At 36.8% G+C, this 16530-nt stretch overlaps 1 long non-coding RNA gene across 1 annotated transcript; it reads right to left on the reverse strand.

The window, feature by feature from the left end:
- Positions 1 to 1163: 1163 nt before the first annotated feature.
- On the reverse strand, positions 1164 to 13549 carry LOC117297990. Its single transcript, XR_004519933.1, has 3 exons — positions 13536 to 13549; positions 1792 to 1905; positions 1164 to 1339 (listed from the first exon to the last, which is right to left on the reverse strand). It is a non-coding gene; the product is annotated as an uncharacterized LOC117297990 (long non-coding RNA).
- Between the last annotated feature and the right edge of the window lie 2981 nt (positions 13550 to 16530).

Below are 16530 nucleotides of genomic sequence, written 5' to 3' on the forward strand. Positions count from 1 at the left end.
TTATGTGCAATAAACTTGTCCCCTGTTGTCAACAATACACTATGATTAACATGGTAACAACATTCAACTTGGTTAGCAGAAATATAAAAACAAAACAAAAAAAGAGAAGCCTACATGTACACCTCCATAATAACGACAACACTAAAACTGTATGTATTTGCAAACGACAATAGTTTATTTTTCAGTTTTAATTATCAAAATTGAAAAAAGGTTGCCTAGTGATAGCGAAATCATCTGAACATTCCGTCATCAAAAAAAGTTAACTATACAACCCTGTCAACGCCCCTCCCCCTAAAAAAGAAAAACTAAGCCATGTTATGTACCTAGTTAGCTGTGGTTCTCTTTGTAAATTGTAAATTAAGTTGTACATTAAAAGAATATAATAAAATCATTGTGTACAGACCATGTTATTCTGTTTTTAAACAAAGTTGATTGTACTACCCTGGTTACCCCCCCCCCCCAAAAAAAAATATATATATAAAAAATAAAATAAAAACCCACATCAATGTGTACAAGCTAGGGCCCAATTTCATGGATCTGCTTACTGTAAACAAAGAATCGACACTTGCGGAAGCAGGAAATTCTGTGCTTACGTCAAGCGTGTTCCACAGGTTACCAGCAAATTTTGGCTTTTGCGGGTCATGGGTGCATACTTGGTTTATACCAGGCATTCTACGCTTACAAATGTAAGCGCAGAAATTTGGCCTTTGGACGTAAGCAGAGAACGGTGATCATAGCACACAATTTGGTGGTGAACAGATCCATGAAATTGGGCACAGTTCATTCTTTCTTCAAAGTTGATTTTACTACCATGGAACCCCCCCCCCCCTACCAAAAGAAACACCAAAAAATCAATGTGTACAGGCTAGGGCCCAATTTCATGGATCTGCATACTGTAAACAAAGAATCGACACTTGGGGAAGCAGGAAATTCTGTGCTTACATCAAGCGCGTTTCACAGGTTACCAGCGAATTTTGGCTTTTGCGGGTCATAGGTGCATACTTGGTTTATACCAGGCATTCTACGCTTACAAAGTAAGCGCAGAAATTTAGCGTTTGGACGTAAGCAGAGAACGGTGATCATAAGCGCGGAATTTGGTGGTGAACAGATCCATGAAACTGGGCACAGGTCATTCTTTCTTCAAACAAAGTTGAACCCACTACCTTTGAACCCCCACCCCCCCCCCCCCCAAAAAAAAAGCTGCTGCATCCTTTTCCGGCTGGTGAAGGTTGATGTCAATGACACGGGGGTTACACATCAGCTGCGGATGGAGTTGTATTCATGTCTTGTCACCCTGCTGACAATGAACAAGTGCATTGTGCATGCATTCTTTGCGTATCTGTTTAATGAAAAATAAAAAACAAAACCAAATAATCGTTATGTGGGATTTCTTGAAAATTTACAAGGCAGAAATACAATCTCGGAAGGTTTGACGTAACACCACAGACTGACAATCTCTCTTTGAGTTGGCGTAGTTTTGAAAAGAACCTTACAGAAGTTAACGCAAAACCAGAACAAAAGGAGTCCACATGCAACAAAACCAAGGGGGCAGGTTTTCTTTATGTCCGATAGAAAACATGACCTCCAACCACCCCCCTCCCCCAGATCTACACCTAGTACAAAACTGTTCAGGTACAGATCGGGGTGGGGGGGGGGGGGGTTCTTGCGATTCAACACCCCATCCCCTCCCCCCCTCCACCGTGAACAGTTTTCAAAGGGGCAGCTGAAAAACTAAAAATGAAGAAATCATCTGATCCTCTGAAAATTTGCATGCATAGGCCTACTACTTACCTAAAGTGCTATTGAGAATCTTAGGTCTCCATTTCTAGTTCTGGCTAGCATGTCTCCGTCCTGCATTGTCTTCGTCCTGCATTCTCATTGTAGTGATAGAGCTGCGAGTTATTTCTGTGCAAAAAAATATAAAAACAAAAAATAAATAAATAAATTAAAAAACTAGTGCTGAAAAAGAACTGGCCTTATTTTACAAATGCAAATATAGTAAACACTCCATGTAATTAACCGTGCCAAGCCAATAAACACAGCTATAGGAAAACTTCACACTAAACTTCTCTGGAATTGGTAATTCCTGAATTAGGAGAGAAAAAAATCTGAATGACCATGGATGGGCAATTATATGGATGGGAGTTTGAACATATTTTTGAGCTGTGCCTTAAAAAAAAAAGCGAACAATTCTTAGGCAGCTTTGGCAAAAACAATGTCCAGCAATCCAGTATAGACCAATATAAATACATGTCTGCGAGGCCAATAAACTGTTAACTGTAACAATCAACTTTTTAAATGGATTAATATAGTGTTCACACATGGTTGAGCATGAACATGCCAGAAAGTGTAAACCAGGGCATAAACATGCCAAAAGCACTTGGGTGGCTACATGGATTCATCACTCAACAGAGTCAATACACTATGTAGCTATTTTATGGTAGTCGGGTCAGATTCAGAGCATTTCACATTCTTACACAAACTTTGAAACTTCTAGTGCATCCACAAACAACCAAATAGTCGGCAGTATTTATAGCTGATACACTAGAAACAAAAAGCTTCGTAGCACACACGCACGCCTGTAGTGTGGATGAAAACGCATACACAACACACGGAGTAACATGGCGTAATCTTTGTTTACTCTCGTTGCTTCATGGGTGTGACGTCACCATTTTTTGACCGCGTTCATGACGTCCGCTGGTTTACAAATCCGCTTGGATTTCAGTGTTGGTTTAATAGCCGGGAACCAGTACAGGGCGGGAAATTTCAAAATCGAAGAATCAAGTTCAAATTTTTTCGGTCAAATTGTAGCAAAATTATTTGGAGAAAAACATGACCACAACAATGAATTGATAGCTGAACACAACATAAACAAGTTCTGATAGTGATTTTAATGTAGGAGTACCGTTATAGTCCATGTTTAAATGTTTGGGGAAAAAGCAAACATAGTTTGTTGATGTATCGAAATCTTTACCTTGGATGGATTCATCGCTACTGTGACAGGGTTTTGCTTCTTTCTGTTTTCTAAGCAAGTAGAACCAATTAACCTATTTTGCTGAAACTTTCACTGTTTTATTTCATCTTTCTAACCATTTGTGAAATCGACCCCAGGATGGTTAGGGTCAAAGGTTCATTTTTTTATGTAAAAGTAATTTTTTTAAATGTTTTTTTTTTTTACAGGCATCAAGAGATTGAGTACTCCTGAAGAGAATCAACATCTTCGGATCAGTCTACACTTAGATCTCAAGACAAGAGCTCACTGGAACAAGGAGATGAAATCACCACCGGCGACGATGACAACGATGACAACCTGATGCCACAAAGATGTCTTACTGATATGATGCGGAGGCCGATTTTTTGACTGGTTTATTCATTGAAAAATGCGCCACTTCATATAAGGTGATTTATAAGTTTTGAAAAACAAGCCCCTACTATTTGGTTTTACATTTTGAACTCTGAAAACAGAAGAGCAAAAATTCAGTGACAAAGGGTTCGCCACCCGTAAGGAAACCCCTGGCCGATTTTTTAACTGTGTTGATTGAAAATTGCACCACTTCAAATTGAAAGTTGACATTTGGTAAATTTTGAAAAATAACAGGAAACCCCTCCAAATATTTTGATATACAAATAGGTTCGTTTTATTTGAGAGGTTTTATATTTTACCTGTGAAAGCAGAGAGCCAAAATCAGTGACAGTCTGTAAGGAAACCCCTGGCCAATTATTTTTAAATGTTTGGGGAAAAAGCAAACATAGTTTGTTGATGTATCGAAGTCTTTACCTTGGATGGATTCATCACTACTGTGACAGGGTTTTGCTTCTTTCTGTTTTCTAAGCAAGTAGAACCAATTAACCTATTTTGCTGAAACTTTCACTGTTTTATTTCATCTTAGAGATCTCAAGACAACAGCTCACTGGAACAAGGAGATGAAATCACCACCGGCGACGATGACAACGATGACAACCTGATGCCACAAAGATGTCTTACTGATATGATGCGGAGGCCGATTTTTTGACTGGTTTATTCATTGAAAAATGCGCCACTTCATATAAGGTGATTTATAAGTTTTGAAAAACAAGCCCCTACTATTTGGTTTTACATTTCGAACTCTGAAAACAGAAGAGCAAAAATTCAGTGACAAAGGGTTCGCCACCCGTAAGGAAACCCCTGGCCGATTTTTTAACTGTGTTGATTGAAAATTGCACCACTTCAAATTGAAAGTTGACATTTGGTAAATTTTGAAAAATAACAGGAAACCCCTCCAAATATTTTGATATACAAATAGGTTCGTTTTATTTGAGAGGTTTTATATTTTACCTGTGAAAGCAGAGAGCCAAAATCAGTGACAGTCTGTAAGGAAACCCCTGGCCAATTATTTTTAAATGTTTGGGGAAAAAGCAAACATAGTTTGTTGATGTATCAAAGTCTTTACCTTGGATGGATTCATCACTACTGTGACAGGGTTTTGCTTCTTTCTGTTTTCTAAGCAAGTAGAACCAATTAACCTATTTTGCTGAAACTTTCACTGTTTTATTTCATCTTAGAGATCTCAAGACAACAGCTCACTGGAACAAGGAGATGAAATCACCACCGGCGACGACGACAGCGATGACGACCTGATGCCACAGAGATGTCTTACTGATGAGGAGGCCGATTTTTTGACTGGTTTATTCATTGAAAAATGTGCCACTTCATATAAGGTGATTTATAAGTTTTGAAAAACAAGCCCCCAACTATTTGGTTTTATATTTTGAACTCTGAAAACTGAAGAGCAAAAATTCAGTGACAAAGGGTTCGCCACCCGTAGGGAAACCCCTGGCCGATTTTTTAACTGTGTTTGATTGAAAATTGCGCTACTTCAAATTGAAAGTTGACATTTAACAAATAACAGGAAACCCCTCCAAATATTTTGATATACAAATGGGTTCGTTTTATTTCAGAGGTTTTATATTTTACCTGTGAAAAAAAAGAGCAAAAATCAGTGACAGTTTGTATGGAAACCCTTGGCAAATTTTTTTTTTTAATGTTTGGGGAAAAAAAGCAAACATAATTTGATGATGTATCGAATTCTTTACCTCGGCTGAATTCATCGCTACTGTGACAGGGTTTGGTTCTTTCTGTTTTCTCAGCAAGTAGAACCAATTAACCTACTTTGCTGAAACTTTCACTGTTTTATTTCATCTTTCTAACCATTTGTGAAATCGACCCCAAGATGGTTAGGGTCAAAGGTTCATTTTTTATGTAAAAGTAATTTTTTTAAATGTTTTTTGTATTTACAGGCATCAAGAGATTGAGTACTCCTGAAGAGAATCAACATCTTCGGATCAGTCTACACTGAGAGGAACTCGAGGCAAGAGCGCACTGGAACAAGGAGATGAAATCACCCCCTACGACAACGACGACCACCACCTGATGCCAGAGAGATGTGTTACTGATGAGGAGGCCGAGCATCCATCCCAGTATGGGTACTTAAATAAGATAAGGATCCTTTATCACTGACAGTGCCATCAGGATTGTCTCAAGAAACAAAATGAGGCTTGACAACAAAATTAAGTCTGGTTCCTTTTTGTTAAACTTTGAGCGTTTCGAGCGGGTTTTGATCGGTACACGGGAACCAGACAAAATGGCCAAACTGTGGTAAAGGTGTTTTTAAACTGTCAGTGTTGCTTACATTAGTTTGCGATAACTCGTGCTTTATAGCTTGTTTCAAAAAATGAGTATCTGAAATTGAATTGTTTACCACCATCAATTGTTGTTTTGATCGATCCTCCCCTAACTTCTGGGGTGGGTTAATCGATTGAAAGAATGAACAAGAAACTTGAGTGCACACCTTTTATGATAAAAGCCTTCTAGCTCTGGTTAGGATTATGGCATACTTAGTAACTTATGGGTCATGACAAGACTAAAACTCCCTTTCTCCTGAGAGTTGGTCATTGCACAAATGTCATCCTCGATACTGTTACTACGACACGCCTGATGCATTACGGAGGCAACGTTGCCACTGGGCATTGCCTGGGTGCCCCTTGAAATGTTCTTGCAATTATTCCATAGAGGTGCCCTTTACCAAGAAAAACCACCTTGGTGCACTTGCCCTGTTTAAATGACTGAGCTGTCCTTTTCTGCTAGGGGTTTGCGTCATAGCAAACTAGGAACCTATCAACGTGTTCTCTAGCAGTGGCTTACTGTTGTACCACTTCCATGGTGCATGACTTTCATCCCTTTTTGCTAGGGATTGTGTCACAGCAAACTTAGTAACGTTTTACATCAGTGGCTTACTGTTGTACCACTACCATCACACGTGACTTTCATCCCTTTCTGCTAGGGATTGTGTCGCAGCAAACTTAGTAACGTTTTATATTAGTGGCTTACTGTTGTACCACTACCATCATACACGACTTTCATCCCTTTCTGCTAGGGATTGGGTCACAGCAAACTAATTGTTGAGGTTCATATGTACATACATGACCTTTTCCCCTTCCTACCTGGGGGAAATGATTGGTACTTTCTATTAATCCACCTGCCGTGTGACCACTGACCCTTCCTCTGTGGGGTAAGGTTACTGTAAACCTTTGCGGCTGTATGTCTGAAATGGCCACTTGCCATATTACCTCTGCCCCCCCTTCCCACCTGGGGTATTTGTTGCAATAACACAATGATAAATCTTGAATCATGTGTTGTGAATTGTTTTTATAGACTAACAGGCCTGTATGCTTCTTTTTTGAAAAGGCAAGGGCACCAGAGCATTTTCTCCTTGGTAAAACGCACTCTATGAGGAAATTGTAAATCTGTACTAGATCATTTCAAGGGCACCAAGGCAATGACCAGGGGCATCGAGGCTATGGCCTTCGTTGTCTCCGTGAAGTATCAAGCCGGGATTTATTCATTGTGCATTTGACTGCATCTGTGATCCAACTTCACAAAAAGAAGAAGACAAATCATTACGTGAAACATTTCGCTTATCATTCTTTGTGTTGGCCACACGCAAAATAAATTGTTGTCAATCAAAGCTATTCTTAATTTTGGCTTTAAACTTAATTTTGGGACAGGAAATACGACAATGCGAAAAGATTTGTCCTTTTTGGTAATTTGGGTCACAACTGCAAAATATTTGTGTATTTTACATAAATTATCTTAATACTTTATGGAGACATTCCCACGAAATGAGTTCACATTACTTTATATACAAAATGCGTACATTTTTCATGTAGAACGTTCCACTTTACTTCCCAAAATACAGAATTTTAAATTCTTATTTTTTTTTTTACTCTATTGGCAATTTTTTTTCCCCCTACTACCTTTTAAACTTTGCTCACTTTAAAAACTCTTCTTTTCTAGATTTTTTCCAGAGTTGGAATATCTTAGCAAATTTTACAGAAATGTTTGTTTTCCTGTTAAGAAAACAAAACTTTCTGTAAAATTTGCTTGCGACGCAAATTGTGGGAGTGTCTCTGGTTCTATATTGATACTTTGATGATTGTGAAGCCAAGTACAACTTGCACTCAATACAATTAATGCAAGCGGAACACATCCTAAAGTTGTATTCTTGGGACCAATCTTCATGACATACAAGTATGTCTTCATTTTAACTAAATTTATTCCTTTTTGGCACGACATGTTTGGATAAGTGTGATGCACACCTGTCCAAATTCAAAATAAAATTGTTTTAAAAGAACAATATTTGTTACGAAAGTCACAAACTTCATTTGATTTTTTTTTCTTCTTTGCATTGCTTGCGACAGTAATAATTAACAGTTCTAAATTTTAGTGAGTTTTTTTTTGCATCAGCTGATACAAAAAAACATCTAATTCCAGAGATAACTTTATTTCAACTCAAGGATTCTAAATGTTGTACTTGGCGGTTTTTAGAATTTGAAAAATTATGTTGTAAGTTAATTGGTTACCATTCATTAAATGCTGTAGAAAGCACCACTGAACTGTAGAAGCAGCAGAGTTGTGCAAACGTGTGTGCCTGTCGGTGTGGCCAACTACTATCTTGAAAGTGTGACGACCAAATGATCCAAGAGTTAATGGTTGGGTAAGCATTTTATTAAGTGAAATCTTGTTAATGTGGCGCTGGTAGTCTGTCTTACCGGTGTCCTACCTTACATGATTGACAAACTATTTCAACTTTCTCGATCTCCGACCAAAAAAAGAAACCTAAGAAAGAAAGGATTTAGTTGCCTGTTGAAGTCTTTGGGGGCCTGTATCAAAAGTGTCAAGGACTGAGGACCATTGCACTTTTTTGCACATTTTTTACCTGATCATTTTGTTATCCTAAGTTGGTACCCGTCTCTCTATACTGTTCCTGTGTAAACGGGTCTACTTTTTGAGCAACTTCTCTACACTGGACATCCTCTTCTGATCTGAGGGAGCCTCTGAACTTGACGGATGACGGAGACTTCTACCCAGATGTTGGTGCGAGGGTCGGAGAAACGAGATTCTGAACATGGCTATTCACATTTTAATCAGGTACTCAGTCTTTTACATTGGTTTCACTTGTGTTAAGAAGTTTTGACTGTATCAAAAGGAGATATCAAAGATGACATTGGGATTGTGTAGGAAGTTAACAGGGTCCTTTATAGAAGAAACATCGTCGCTTAGATAGATGCCGTTGTGCATTAGGTAATTGTAACTGGTTCAATTCTCAGCCACAGTAGGTTGTATGTACACTCCTTCGTCAGTTAGAATAGTGTTTAGATTTTAGATTTAGTTAAAACTCCTGCTGAACTGGTTGACAATATTCAGTCTATGACGTTAACTATTGGTCTATTTCAGTGACCAATTAACTAGGTTGTTCATTGTAGGTTTTGAGTGGTCAGCTTTATGACAGATTCTACAGTAGGTATGTTAACGACAATCAGTTGAGGAAATGATTTACAAATGATGTTGACCAATAGACATTGCTTTTTTAACAAATACTGCCACTGTGGTGCGCATGATTTGTATACATTTTTCATAAACGTAGTAGTTTAGCTGCAGTAGGTGTTTTCAATCCTTCAGGGTATTAATTATTGATAATTGTGAACAGTTTTTACAACTGGTTAACCCTTTTCCAGCTGAACATGGGGACGACACTCAGGCGATTTACAAACACTCACAAAATGTGTTCAGCTGCAATGTTTGAATCTTGTCTCTCTAGTTATTTAGGCTGTTAAAGTGACAAAGACACTAATATTTTGACAGGTTCTAAAAAGAGTTGGCAAGTTTAAGATATGTAACCCGTAGAACTGTTGGGAACAAATGCAACCTACTAGTTTTTTGTCAGTACAACAATTGTATTTTTTTTTTTTAAAGATCTCTTTGAAACGAGACAAATTTTGTGCGATGTCCATCAATTATTTTAATTCTTTTATGGTTAACATGAGAATGTCTCAACATGTACAACAGCGAAGTTTACAATGGATCAAACTAGGTGTTTAGTAGCGTATTAGCAGTATTAGTGTAGACTTATTCAGTTAAATAACCTGGCTAGTTAGTTAAAGGAAGCATAAACACTAGTCCAGTATTAGTGTAGAATTATTAAACAAATAACTCAATTAGTTATTTCTCAATTTGCTTGTTAGCTTGATTTTGTTATGCCAAAAAGACACAGCAGGAATAGGTAATCTAAATAAGACGTCACTTTGTTACTTTAGTCATGCACTGTTTACAGAATCACAGGTGTCTTTCTAGATGGAAAATACATCCAAGTTATCAGCGATCTTATCATCACTGATAAAACCTTAGTTTTCCGACATCGACATCAGATTCATTTTTTTTTTTATTCAAAAACATTGCAGTTTATAATTGGTACGAAATCATTAGTTTGCAGTGGTTGGTTGCAGATTTACATGAAGTTAATCAGTAGGAGTAGTTGTTGATCCTAGATGTTCAATACTTTATTGGGACTTCATCAGCAATTTGTAGTTCCGTAGGATTTGAAACTTTGTTGTACTTAACTTAGGATCTTATCGTCACTGATAAAACCTTAATTTTCCGACATCGACGTCGGACTCATTTTTATGCAAAAACATTGTAATTTATAATTGGTGCGGAAATCACTAGCATGCAGTTGTTGGTTTGCAGGCTTACATCAAGTTAATCAGTAGGAGTAGTTGTTGATCCTAGATGTTCAATACTTTATTGGGACTTCATTAGCAATTTGTAGTTCCATAGGAATTGAAACTTTGTTGTACTTAGGAGTTTAGAATTTGTTTAGAGATAGGTTAGGGTTTTTTTTTTAAGATTTTTTTTTTCCTCAGTCTAGTTATCCTTCATAAACCCAATGTCATCTACAATATCTCCTGTAATGATACTCAATGCAATGAAGATGCAAATCTGATGTTTGTGTATAACCTCACTTTTGACTTTGAAATTTGACTTCATTTGAACGTGTAATCACACACACTGTTGAAATGTTGCGATGTTTTAACAAATCCAAAACTTATGAAGAAGTGTAGTACTTCTAATGCAAGTGAAACCAATACATTCCTGAGTATGCTGTTAATTTTGAAAAGAACATGCGAATTTTAGTTCTTTTTTTTGTGCTTGTTGTTCAAGTTCAGCCGCCATGTTGGAATCTTGTTTCTCTGATCAGCGCATCATCATCTGGGTTGAAGTCTTCGTTATTCTGATGGTACAGGACTCAATCGGTGAAAGCGTCCTTTTACACTTCAACCAAAATTCAAACTTGAAACTTTACTCCAAGAACTTAGCGACGTGTTTGCCCGAACAGGGGGAGACGTCCGATGGTACACTTGATACAGATTCATCAAACATTTTAAAGGGCAACATAATCCTTTCCGACTTTTGTTTTGAACTTTGAAAGTTTGTTTTTGGCTTCGAACTTTTAAAAAACAATCTTTTTAGTTTGTCAATCATGTAAGGCAGGACATTGGTAAAACAGACTATCAATGAAACATTAACTTGATTTAACTTAATAAAATGCTTTCTTTCCATTAATACTTAGATCATTAAGTCGCTTCACTTTCTAGATAGTAGTTGGCCACACCGACCGGTACACACGTTTGCGCAACTCTGCTGCTTCTACAGTTCAGTGGTGCTTAAAAAAAATCAAAAAATCCCTTAAAAAACGCCTTTTTTTATATAGACTAAGTCAGCCAAAAATATTTCTCGTGCCGTTGTACGGTTCGAAATTAACTGCGTAAAAAGTTTGGCCCTACCCCCCTATTATTAAAATCATGATCAACCAAATGCACCCCCTATAGGGATGCAGAAGAGACTGTATCCCATAGCAATGTACACCAACAAAGTAATCAACTAGAAATTTGCACATGACACTTATACAAGGCGTCAAATTCAAATTACCATTAGATTGTATTGCTAGGTACATCAAAATGGAATGCAGCCCCTTATTAAAGGTATCGTCTTATAGCTTGTTGTGACTTTAAAGAACAATAAAATGAAGTCCCATTGTGGACTTAGTCATTTTTTGAGCAGAAACTCATAGTCAATGTTTGTACTTAGTCTTTTTTGGGACTTAGTCGTTTTTTTGACAAAAACACATAGTAATTATTGACTTTCTGTGTCCTATTGTGGACTTAGTCATTTTTTGACAAAAACACTGGCCATTGTTTGTACTTAGTCTTTTTGTTTTACTTAGTAATTTTTTGAGAAAAACACTTAGTAATTTTTTGACCAATACACTAGCCATTGTTTGTACTTAGTAATTTTTTGAGCAGAAACTCGTAGTCAATGTTTATACTTAGTCATTTTTTGACTCTTTGTGGACTTCAAAAACTTTCCAAGATTGAGATCATAAAGTCACAAAACAAGCTATAAGATGCGGCCTTTTCAGAAGATACAACATTGGTAGTTACGCTGTTGTGAATTGAACTTATAAGTTTAATGCGGGAATTTAGTGAACATGCATTACCTTCAATTTTGGTTAGCATGCAAGTAAACATTCATCTAAATGTCCACTTGATGTAAAAACTGTATTGGGTTAAACAATAAATAAAGAAATTTGTTTTGAAAACGCTGCAAGTTTGAGATAAAGTTTTTTGTGTCAAAATTTGTGCACTCTATATGCAGTATATGAATACCAATGTTGTACATTCTTTATAAGTAAGAAATAGAACCTGTAAACCATAAAGGAGTCAAATTTAATTAGATTTGTTTGAAAAGATACAAAAAACGCTTTGATTCTGTAAATATTCTGAGTTCTTGTAAGGTGAAGAAAAAGCACGAAACAAATATTTTGCAAGTTTGCAGAAACCAAAAAGTTAATTCATGAAACTAGTTTTTTTGTTAGCCATGTAGACTCCTTTTGGATAAAACAGGTTACATTTCATCCTTGGTTGATCATTTATATTTCTTAGCTATGGTTGTCATTTGCCAGCTGATATTTCTTCTCGGATATTTTGGGGGTTTAAGTTGAATTTTGAAACTACACATTTTCAATAATTTTAATAAAAAATAGTATGAATTGAAAGCTGTATTTGATTTTACAAATACAATTTTTGAATTGTGGCACTTAAAAAGTGCATTACAAAAAAAAAACATTTTGAAATAATTTCAATGAGGTTTTCAAACAGTAATAATACATCAACTGGCATAATTTCCAACCATCAATTTAAGCAACTATCAAAATGAATAGTAAGGAAGCAACAGGAGTGCCAAAGCACCCACAAAAACAAAAACATTTTTAATTAAAACATCAAGGAAACATAACATACAACATAGTCATAATCAAGTTCTTGAGGTTGGGGTGTCTAACAGTGTGGATGCACTAATTGAGTGTTATTGTTTTCTTTCTTTGGAAGACATTTAAAGTTTGTTCAAATAAAGTCTTGAAAATTCAAATAAACAATCTAGTCTGGTTTGCTTATTATTTTCTGATGAATCCTAATATTTTGACAATTATTGGTTCTATGAATAGCTTATAACTCTGATGTTGGTGTTGATGAATTAATTAAAAATAACTTTTAGAAAATAATTAAGGTTTGGGATAATTTTGGTATTATCAAACAACAGTCTCCTCACTTGGTGTGCCTCAATAAATGCATGAATAACAAACCAATGGAAGTTTTGGCTAAAATGGTCATCAGAGTTGAAAACAAATTATGAAAGAAAACCCAATATTCCATGCATGAAATTGTGTGCTTTTAGATGCATGAGAAAAGCTGTATGCCTGAAGCCTTCCTCAGATTCAAACTTTTGGGTGTGAAAAAAAATTACCACTTTCCCTAAAACTACATTTTAGTTTAAAAGGTGTTTTTCCAACAACATTTTTGTAATATGACCAGTGCTCTAACGTTTTCATGGTAATTAGTTTTTGGAGTAACTACCATGTATCAGATAAACTGTACTGCTATTTAATAGAATGCTTTATTATCAAACTAATTTTTTTCTCTCAAAATCCTTGGGGGCTGACCTAAATGAAAGTTTGTAATAGAAATTTAACTGATTCTTCGGAGGCCCCACAAAAAAAGGAGTCTTAGGAGAAAAAAAAAGTATGAGAGAAAGTTTGGCAAAAGTGTAAATTATTCTGGCACTACAGCTAGTAATAGAAAATGATACATTTTGGTTGCCTTACAGAATGGTTGAGGCAGCATACACTTGATGAAAGGGAAACATCAGATTCCACGAACTCTGAAAAAGAACAAAATTATATTTAGAGTATGGATGTAAATTAGTGTTCATACAAATGAGGGGATATAGAAAGCATAAGGCATTGGGAAAATTACTTCAGGACAGCATGTTCAGGGGCCTTTAAATTGTCTCCACATACACATGACATGTACATAGCCCAGATTGGACTCCTCCGATGCAGGCAACGCGACGGAGTCCCGTACCAATGCGAAAATTTTTACAGTGGCACTGACTGACGTCCTACCAGGGCTAGACATGTGCAGTACTTCATGTCGTCAAATCTAATTCCCAACACACAAGAAAACAATTTGAAGACAAATATGTGCACCCAGTGATTTTACTCTTTTAGTCTTAAAACTTGCATTGAAGGAGTTGAAGAAACAAAAAACGTATAGTGTAAAGCGTCAGAATTCATCAGCAAAATCGATGTGGATCTATCCGTCCCTAACAATATTTTCCTCACTTGTATTGAGCGAGAATTCAGTGGTTTATGAACATTTTAACACAATCTATGTTTCTTCGAATTTGTCTTGGGTATCATAAGCTGACAATGATTTGACTGTTACATATTGCCAAGACAATCTTGTCTTAGAAAACCCCTCAAATTTCCTCTTTTGCATTAACACATGAATCATTTACCTGATTAAGAAGATTCTATCAACATCCGTGCAGTTCTCATCGTGGAAGTTGTTGAGTTTTGATGTCGGTTTTCGATGTAAATAGTTGCAGAAAATATGTTTTTTCTCCACACACACACGTGGAACACACGATGCCCGCGCTCAGAAAGAAAATGGCCGCGGGGAGTAAAGGGGTTCATCAACCTCGTTCCCAGGGGCGACCGATCTCGGCGCACCATTTTGTCCTTCTCTCGGCCCCATACCCAGCGGCCAGTCTAAAGCAAGGCGCTGGGGACGAGGTAACATTTTTTTCCCAGCATGCCTTGCCCGATGTGCATGCGCGTGATGTAGTACGAACGGCATTATTTTATTGGCTGAAATTTGAAAGAATCATAGGGGGCGAGGCCAGCACTTTTCTCAACTTTTGCCTATTTTTTTCAGGTGCAATGTTGTGCTCTTTATGATGCAGTAAGGCTTTTCTGAAGCCTTTGTTATGAAACAGAAACCAATAATAATATTTGAAGCAATAATTAGGAAGTTGTTATTTTTTATTTTTACTGGAAAGTTGGGGTGAAACTTTAAAAACTATAAGGGGTAAAGTCCAGCAATTTTATCATTAAGCCTTATGATTTTTTTCAAGGGAAAAGTTCACAGGCTATTTTTTTGAGCAAAAAGTTCACAAGGCCTTACGATTTTTTTTGAGCGAAAAGTTCACAAGGCTATTTTTTTTTTCGAGCAAAAAGTTAAAAGGCTAAAATAACCTTATGATTTTTTTTGAGCGGAAAGTTCACAAGCCTTGTGATTTTTTTGGAGCTAAGTTTACAAGGCTTTAGCCCGTGATTTTTTCAGAGCGAAAAGTTCACAAGACCTTATGATTTTTTTGAGCAAAAAGTTCACAAGGTTAAGTTTACAAGGCTTTAGCCATGTGATTTTTTTAGAGCGAAAAGTTCACAAGGCCTTATGATATTTGTTGAGCAAAAAGTTAAAATGCGATATAGCCTTATGATTTTTTTCGAGCAAAAAGTTCACAAGGCCTTGTGATTTTTTTCGAGCGAAAAGTTCACAAGGCCTTATGAATTTTGTCGAGTGCTAAGATCACAAGGCCTTATGATTTTGTTTCGAGCGAAAAGTTCACAATGATTTTTTTCGAGCGAAAAGTACACATTGGAGCGAAAAGGCCTTATGATTTTTTTAAAGGCACTGGACACTATTGGTAATTGTCAAAGACTAGCCTTCACAGTTGGTGTGTCTCAACGAATGCATAAAATAACAAACCTGTGAAAATTTGAGCTCAATCGGTGGTCGAAGTCGCGAGATAATAATGAAAGAAAAAAACACCCTTGTCACGAAGTTGTGTGCATTTAGATGGTTGATTTCGAGACCTCCAGTTCTAAACTTGAGGTCTCAAAATCAAATTCGTGGAAAATAACTTCTTTCTCGAAAACTATGGCACTTCATAGGGAGCCGTTTCTCACAATGTTTTTTACCATCAACCTCTCCCCATTACTTGTCACCAAGAAAGGTTTTATGCTAATAATTATTTTGAGTGATTACCAATAGTGTCCACTGCCTTTAAAGCAAAAAGTTTAAAGACTCATGATTTTTCGAGCAAAAAGTTCACAAGGCCTTATGATTTTTTTCGAGCGAAAAATTAACAAAGCTATAGCCTTATGATTTTTTTAGAGTCCCGTTGGACTGGTCGACACGAGAGCTAAGAATTATACCACAACGACGAAGACTGGTGGGCAACGGACTGCCGCATGGCCAGGCTGCAGGATGCTATGCTGCCCAGCCACCGGTCACGCCCGACTATATATAATTATATAGTCTTGTGATTTTATTTCGAGCGCAAAGTTCACAAGGCTATAGCCTCGTGGGTTTTTTCGAGCGAAAAGTTTACAAGGCTAAGTTATCAAGATAAAACAACAGGACTTTACCCCTTGTCGATTTTTTTAATGTTGGGCTAAAATTTGATAAAACAACTGGACTTATGACCCCTTGTGATTTGTTTTCCTTCAATTTTTAGCCCAAAATTGATAAATATGTTTGAGATTTTGTAAAATTTTGCCCTCAATAAACATAGACTTACACTTTGGAAAAGAATCTGCCATGGGGGAACCCTTTGTAAATTTTTGAGGTTTTAATAATACAACCTGAAAATTCAGTGTTACTTTTCGACAAGTGTTTTCCTTTAATCAAATATTGTCAAATTGTGGCCTCTATTGAGTCCTACTTCTTTGCCTTACTACGGAAGAAAAACAAAGCTTGTGCTATAGAGTCCGCACTAACTACCTTAGCTTCGATCCCTCCACGGTAGACTGG

Source organism: Asterias rubens, chromosome 12 (assembly GCF_902459465.1).
Source record: "Asterias rubens chromosome 12, eAstRub1.3, whole genome shotgun sequence".
Classification (NCBI taxonomy): Eukaryota; Metazoa; Echinodermata; class Asteroidea; order Forcipulatida; family Asteriidae; genus Asterias; species Asterias rubens.